We start from the raw sequence: 8,987 nt of genomic DNA, 5'->3' as shown, positions 1-8,987 counted from the left end.
TAGTACCGCTTATCACCCCCAGACAGACGGACAGAGTGAGCGGACGATTCAGACACTCGAGGACATGCTCCGGGCATGTGTGATGGATTTCGGGGGGAGTTGGGATACGTACTTGCCCTTGGCTGAGTTTTCTTACAACAACAACCATCATTCGAGCATTGGTATGCCACCTTTTGAGCTGTTGTATAGGAGGAGGTTTCGGACCCCCATTTGCCGGGGAGAAGTCGGGCAGCGTGTTATGGGCAACACTGAGATCGTACTTTAGACGACAGAGCAGATCCATCAGGTCAGACAGAGGTTATTGGCCGCTCAGAGTCCACAGAAGAGTTATGCGGACAGACGCCGGTCCGAACTCGATTTTCAGGTCGGCGACTTTGTGCTCCTTAAGGTCTCTCCTTGGAAAAGAGTGATTCGATTCAGGAAGAGGGGCAAGTTGGGGCTCCGATATATTGGTCCATTTCGGGTGGTCGTGAGGGTGGGCAGGGTAGCCTATCGTTTGGATTTGCCAGCAGAGTTGGGGCAGATTCATGACACTTTCCATGTTTCGCAATTACGGAAGTGTATAGCCGATGAGTCGGCAGTGGTTCCATTAGAGGATATTCAGATGGATGCGAGCCTGAATTATGCCGAGAGACTGGTGGCAATCAGAGATCGGAAAATCAAAGTTCTGAGGAACAAGGAGGTACCTTTGGTTTTGGTTCAGTGGTAGCATCAGAAGGGGTCCGAGATGACTTGGGAACCGGAGCGTGAGATGCGCGAGCAACATCCGGAGTTATTTGCAGAGTGAGACTTCGAGGGCAAAGTCTAGTTCTAGTGGGGGAGAATTGTAATAGCCCGGATTCTCAGGTATTTATTATTATTGTATTTTTGGTGAATTGTGAGGGGACTCGGTGAGTTGGAGCTCAAACTCGCCGAGTAGGATCGTGATTTTGGACGCGGGTTCGCTTCTAGACTCGGCGAGTCCAAGGGGTAGACTCGGCGAGTCCACACTGTTTAATGAAGGGTTTATGGCCGTCATTTGCGGCCACCAAACCCAGAGAGAACCCTAAAGAGCCTGTGAGCACTTTCTGAGAGAAAAGAGGAAGATCCTTGATTATTTGTGGGTATTTTTGCATATAGAAGAGGATCAAGGCAAGAGGAGACCAAAGAAGGTGCTAATCCAGTGATTTCTGAGCTCAGGGACTTCATTTGAGGTAACCATTCGTTCTTTTCTTAGTCCTTGTTATGAATCTTAGAGTTAGGGTTTCTTTGTGGAAGAGATCCATGGAGTAATTGGCCTCTCCTTATGTTAGTACTTTAGATCTAGACCCAAAGAGGTCCAGAGACCCTTTTCCCTGTGTTAATGGAGGCCATGAGCTTAGAATAGCATTCTAGAGATCATGTCATCAAATAAGGCCTTTGGACCTTTGCATGAGCACCAAGATTGTGACTTTACGTGATGAATGTGCTTGGAAGGACTGGATCTAGGAGTTATTGGAACGGATCTGACCACAGGAGTGAGTTTGAGCTTATGCATGGCGTAGACTCGCCGAGTCCGAAGAACAGACTCGGCGAGTGGCATGAAGATTGTCCATAACCACTCAGTGAGTGGTCTTCCCAAGTTAAGGGCTAACTCAGTGAGTCAGGGAGAGTCAGAGAGGGTTGACAGGTGGACTGAGTCAAACTGGAACTCGCCGAGTTGTTTTGAGACTCGGCGAGTTGAGTCACGGTGGCCCCGCAATTCATGCCAGGTGGAACTCGTCGAGTTAGAGGAGTACTCGACGTGCCAAGCGAGAATCCGAGGGAGTTAGCGAACACATGTAGACTCGTCGAGTCGCTCTTATGAACTCGCCGAGTCCGGTCAAAGTTGACCGTTGACCAGAGTTGACCTGTGTTGGCTTAGTGGGGTTAGTCAACCTTAGTTGTGAAAATGTTAATTAGAGATGTATTGTATTATAGGAGTGTTATAGCTCGGGGGATCGAGTACGAGTGGGTTCAGGGATTTGTGAACTATCGAGATACACGAGGTGAGTCTTCTCACTATACTTTACCTTAAGTAGGTAACTAGAGTTATGTGATACCGTGCTTGTATGCTATATTTTTGTTATGTGTTGCGCTGCATTATTCTTTGTGATTTATGCTGTGCATGTTTACAGAGTTAGAACCTGAGGGTTCACAGAGTTTGGGTGTACGGACCCACATACTTATAGCCTCGAGTGGCTAATATGTGTTATATGTGGTATTTTGGGGAACTCACTAAGCTTTGAGCTTACAGTGTTTGATGTTATTCGTTTCAGGTACTAGTGACGACCGTGGGAAGGTGCTGGCTTGATCAGTACACACGCATGGGATTTTATGATTTTGAGATCTTGTGATTTTTGTATTACTTGGATTGAATTTCAAACATGGTTGTTTTATGAATATTAAGTGAATTATATTTTATAAAAATTGAAAATTTTGTTTTGAAATTTACTGTGTTACAGTATGTGTATGTTTAGACACATTCAGAACGTGTAAACATTTGCCATGAAAGTTCAAACAATTCCTTCCATTCCTCACAATTCCAAATTTGAAGAGGGAAGCTATAATCATCTTGTGAATTTGAAAATGCAATTAATACAACAAACATTCACATTGATCTTTATCAGATCTTATAATCTATTAGAGAAAGTATTTCCTCACAATCGTTCTTGTGAACTAGAGCGAAACCGTTGCCAATTAGATTTTATGGTACATACGTTCCCATCCACGTGAATCTATCATTTCCATCCTATAATCATAATTCAAGGTTTAGGAAACAACCAAATTCAAATTTAGCTTGCCTTCATGTACTACACTTCGATATTCTAAATTTCTTGCCCTCTGTTAGCACAAGGGCCTACAAATGCTTCTATGTTGTTAGCATCTCACCTATATTGATAAATGTACTTTTACTAACCAACACGCTTTTTATTTTGTAGATAAATGAAAAATATAGAACTCATAAGCATTTTAAACTGAACTAGAAGTGCACAAGAATAAGAATGTGTCAACCAAACACAATAGGTTATCAACCTTAGGTCGCGTGCTTGTGATAACTAAAAGTTTTATTGTCGATTGACTCTTGAAACTCTCAAGATCAATATGAATCTCAATGACCTTTTGACATTTGAGTTTTTCTCTCGAGGAACATTCATTAACGAGCTAAAAAAAATATTCAAAAGTTTGTGTGGATTCTCGACAAGAAAACACTTCATATAATTGTTCTCAGTTTATTTTTTGTTTCTTGATCAATGAAAAACATCAAAACTCCAAATCTTAATTGTGTTAGGGTAAGATAATGTTATTACTCTACAGGTTACAAGGTGTTATCAACCTTTTTAATATGAAATGAGTTTAAAGATACGATTTGTAGTTATTAGAGTATGACTCGCAAACTTGATTTGGAATGAAGTATGACTCGTCTCTTGATTGAATTATTTCCAACGATATTTGATTCCTATTTTTAGTCATACAATTGCACTAAGATGTTCTTTGAGGATTAATTGTGATATAAGTCCATAATCACTAAGTTGATCATAAAACATGATGCTAAAGTACTCTGCTTTCCTTTCTTATTGGAGAAACTTTTATCTCTCTACCAAATATGTATTCTTTTTATTCATTATGATACTCTTTGAATTTGTTCAAATTATCAGAACTATGTTTAATCTTATAAACACAACCATATTTACTGAAACATTAGAAAATCATGATGAATAGAGTTATTATCTTTCGTAGTGGATCTGAATAGTCCATATCAACATGTACTAGATTCATCAGTCATTCACTTGCCTCAAATAAACATGTGATCAATGAATTAGACATACTTTCCCAATGACCAAGATTCTCGTGCATCACACAATTCAAATTGCATGACTCCACGTTTCTATCCAATTTGAAACTTGGTGATAAGAATTATTTTCACTTGGTTAATTATGACAATACCACAAGTGAAATCATAAAAATCATATCCATAATTAATATTGCTAGTATTATAAATGTAACAAACACTTTCATAGATGTCATTGCAAACAAATACAAAATAGGGGAACTAGATAAACCAAAATTTCACTTTTATTGAAAAATAACGAAAAGTTGGAACTTGTTCTTACAACGTATAAAATGAAAACTATGTTTCTAAACATCTCTACAAAGTAATAACAATCTATTAAATTATCCCAACTCCTTAGTAGTAGCTCCAAGTTCTGATCTTCGAACCATGTGACCAAAGTCCATTTCTCATGGTCAGATTTACCTCACCTTACTCAAGCTTCCTTCTTTCTCTTAGCTCCTTTTATACCATCAAAATGTGATCATCACATCATGTATTATGAGTCTATTCAACTTGAATTTACTATCTCTAAGATCTTTCTGGTATTTTGACAACTCCATTTCCAATGTCCCTTAAATTGATAGTAGAAACAAATTGACTATTTATTGTTAACACATGAAACGATTCCAGAACAAGCCTTTCTCTTTACCATATATTAAACAGTTTGATCTTGGGCAACCCCTTTCCATTGGGAAGAGAAATATTTTCTGGATCACCCTTATCAATGTCCATGGAAACCTTGGAATTAGTCCCAATAAGTATCTCTGCTTTAGATATGCTCTTAGGTATTTCTTCTTTAAAAACAATCAACATTTGGGTCGGTTAAATTAGGGTAAGATAGATGTTCCTCATATAAAAGTTCTCAGTGATCTAATCATATGAATTTGAAAGTGAGAGAAGAACCAAATCAAAGACTTGCTCTTTTGGGAAAACGACACACATCCTATCCAACTTGTCAATGTATGACTTTGTTTCCAGAACATGCGCTCACATAGAGTTTCCATGTTGATCTAATAGGGATAGAGTAGTCTTATATCTTTCAAATTAAAGGAAATGTGAAATTGAGAGAGTCACAGGAGGAGGTGGAAGAGTTGAAGAAGCATGGTGTCCAATTTACCCCTTCCTAAGGAAGGGGAAAAAAATTTCACTCTTGCTTGAAATGAGAAGACCATCTCCAGAAGATTGACAAAAACCATTTCCATAGGAATGAGGAAGATGATTTCTATCTTCTTAAGACTTCTAAATAGCGGGAGAAAAAAAGAATTCAAGTTAGTTGATTTTAATCCTTAATTATTAACCCAAAATTTAAATTAAGGCTAGGATCCATATTTTTGATTTAAGCTTTGAGGAGGGATACGTAATCAATTTCGAATCTATTTTAGGTAGGTAAGACTTTTACCAGTTCCAATCTTATGAAACTCCTACATGTTTTGAGATTCATTGAATCTGATCAATGACATGTTTTATCTCGGATTATGCTCTTACTTTTTTGATTGGGATGCCAAGGATCACAAACAAGATGTGAATAACCACACAAACCGGCTTAGAAATCTCAATGCCATTTATCATCTCACATTGACGTGTCGGTCACCACATATGCTCCATCAACAATGATAATCTTTGAGATTCCCATCATATCTCTTTAGATTCCCTATTATTGTGTGAGTTAATCACACGCTCCATTAACGACATATAATGTATTTTGTGCATTTTCATGGATTAGCATACTTTTCACACTTTTTCTAAAGTAACTAGAGTGGGATCTTAAAAGAAGGTTCTAGTACTTTTATATCATTATACTTATTAATGAGATTATTGTTGGATTAGGTGTTTAAGCCCATAACTATTTTTGGTATGTACTTGATTCAATTATGAGCATGGTCCTTTTGGGTTGCCTTCACTCATGCAACTTGATATGATGACAAGTGGAGAGAGAGAGTAGGATTTATTATATGAATAATAAATTGGTACTCAGAATGATTTTATTAATATATTGTATGATTAATATATTATTTGAAAATCATATTACTAATTAGTAATTAATCAGAAATTAATCTAGTATTAATTTTGGGGTTAAAGGAACTGATTAATAATGGAGGGACTAATTATGTAAATCACTAATAGTTGTAATTTGGGCTAATGGACCTTATTGATAAGCGGTGGATGAAAATATATGGGAAACCCATAGATTTTTTCGTCCAAGGCATATCATATGGGGGTTTATGGATTGCTTAAGGCCTAAGCAAGGAAATTATGGTTTCCACCTAAAAACCCTAATAGCCTCAACCATAACTCCCCCCCCCCCCCCCTCCCTAGCATGAGATCTTTGGTGAATGCTTTATTTTATGAAACCCAATCCAATCCAAATTTCCTCATCTCTCCTCACTCATTCTTTGCAAGAGTGTATGTGACTCCATTAGAGGTGCAAAAATTGGGGCACTAAGCTTTCAAAGGTTAATGAGTTCTTCTTATTGTTACATAAAAAGTGAGGTAATGATAAAACCCTTTCATACACATGAATTTCGAAATTATGTATCCTAGAAATAGGGTTCATGCTTTGGATATGAATTTGCATGTATAACTTGAGAAAAACCTAGACCCAAAGTATTATGGTTGCATGTACTCCATAGGAATGTTGTAGTGCTCAAAACCCATCAGTGGTATCAGAGTCTAGGTCGTTTTTCTATTACATGTGATGCTATTGTGTTTTGCCAAAGTTGGAAGAAGTCAAAATCTGGAGTCTGCAGCATGAACTCGACGAGTCTATAGTGGGACTCGATGAGTTGGGCCAACTCGACGAGTCCATGCACTGACTCGACAAGTTGATTCGTCTGTTGGTAGATTTTCGGGTTTCATGGCTAAATTAGATAAGGATAATTACCATAAATTGTTTTTTCGTATCAAAATTGATTTTTATGATATGGTAATGAATATCCTCATCTAGTTGAAGGATAATTGTCAAATTTTAAGATAATTACAAGATTATATGATATATTAGTTATTTGTAAAATTTGATTTGAATTATCTTACCAAATAGGATTGGATTAGGTCAAATTTTTGATAAAGATAAAATTATATGATTATTTTAATTATTTTAAATTTGATCTAGATGTTTTTGAAAAAGTTTCAAAATTTGCTCTCAAGTTTCAGAATTTAAAATTTAATTAAAAGTTTTAATTTTGAAATATTAAATTCTTAAACCTTAGGATTTTGAAAAGTTTAAAACGTGCACCTCATGGTTTTATAATTGAAATTTTATTAAATAGTTTTAATTTTGAAATCCTGAATTTAGGAAGTTGGTAATTTTTGAATAGTTCAAATTACATCCTTACGGATTTTATTAAATTAATTAAGTGATTAATTAAAAGATTGAATTAATAAATCCATAATAAAATGGTTTGAATTTAATTAAATAAAAAGTCTAATTTATTAATAGATTAAACCACTTAGTATTTTAAAAGTGTAAAATATACCCTTATACTATATAAAATTAAAAGTTGAATATATTATATATGTATACGTAAAAGGTCAGTCTTACCCTTAGTAGGCCTCATTCACAAATCTGATCTATAAAGGGGGTATAAGGAATTTCCTGTAAAATGAAGATTGAATGGGTGTCCACTCTCACTCACCGCTTCCTTGACTAGTGGAGGTCGTTAGCTGAACAGGTAGGATAGGACACAAACCTCCATTAAAATTATGATGATAGTACGAAGTAACTGAACGTTTTTATAAAATTCCCAAATCTTAGTTACTTTAGGAAAAAATGTGAATTTGATGCTAACCCATGAAATTGCACATTACACCTTATTGGTCGTTAGTGGAGTGTGTGTAGTTAACCAGCACACTAATATGAGACTAATGAAGAATGACAATGGGTAGCTCAAAGATTATCATAGATCGATTGAGCGTGTGTGGCTAACCGACACATTGATTAGATGATAGAGGATTTCGAGAGTCCCAAGCTAATTTGCTTGGTTATTCACACCTTGTGTGTGATCCTCGGTATTCTAGTCACAAACATGAAGGGAATAATCGAGATTAAACAAGCCCTTGAAAAGTTCAATGAATCTCAAAAGATCTACGAGTTTCATTTAAAACCTAATTCGTTTAAATTTCATAGTGGAATTGGTAAATCGTCATTTACCTAATGACAAATAATTTACAATTGGATTAAGACATCCTTCTTCCAAATTTTGAATTATTGTTTTGGATCCTAGCCTTTATATTTCATTTGGGTTATATATTAAGGATTAAATCAAATAACTTGAATTTCTCCCTTGTAGATGTGTTGTTCTGACAACTATGGTCTTCCCGAATCTTTTGGAAAAAGTTTTCTTCATGAAGATGATACTTCACTTCCTCTACCTCCTCCAATAGTTCTCCCCGACCTACGTGTTCGTAAACTTGAAAAGTTCAAGATCACTCAAGCCCAATTGGCAAGAAAACACAAAGATGGAAAGTTTGTGTGTGCTCACGTCTTGGAGATGAAGTTGCATATTGATAGGCTAGTAATGTTAGGTATCGTTTTCTCGAGGAAGCTGGCTATTGACTTAGTTCTTCAATCACTTCTTGAGTCATATAGTAAGTTCCTTAAAGACTACTATATGACAGACCTCGACCTGACCCTTATTGATCTTACCTATTTGTTGATTGCTGCTGAATCTGCAATGATTTGGTGCACTGGTAAAGAAAATATGAATGGAAGATCTACATTCCAAACTTCCATGGACATTGACAATGGTAACATTTGAAGTCCAGAAAAGTTTTCTCTTCTGTGACAACCTGAAGATGTTCCATCGCTACAACCCGTTCCGTCCGTAAAACTCATCTTAAGCGAATTATTCCGTTTCCGTTTTTGGATTAGGTCAATTAAATTAAGACTTTTATTTTGACTTTGTAAGTATCCAAACATGTTAGAAACACAAGAAAACATCTCAAACTAGTAATTAGAAAAACTTTAGTTTTGACCATATCGGGTGACGACAATTTAATCGGGTGCGACCAAAAGCCTCGGTTAACATCAGTATCGGGTAGAATTCCACCGTGTCTCAAATCCAAACCATATTTAAAGTGGTTTAAGCCTCATTTGAAAACTTTTTCACTCTCTCTCTAACCTCTCTCCTCACTCCAAGATCTAGGTCCAAAAATCACA

The sequence above is a fragment of the Lactuca sativa genome, chromosome 1 (genome assembly GCF_002870075.4).
Source record: "Lactuca sativa cultivar Salinas chromosome 1, Lsat_Salinas_v11, whole genome shotgun sequence".
NCBI classification, from domain to species: Eukaryota; Viridiplantae; Streptophyta; class Magnoliopsida; order Asterales; family Asteraceae; genus Lactuca; species Lactuca sativa.
The sequence above is the reverse complement of the archived record's forward strand: the minus strand, read 5'-3'. Positions refer to the sequence as shown.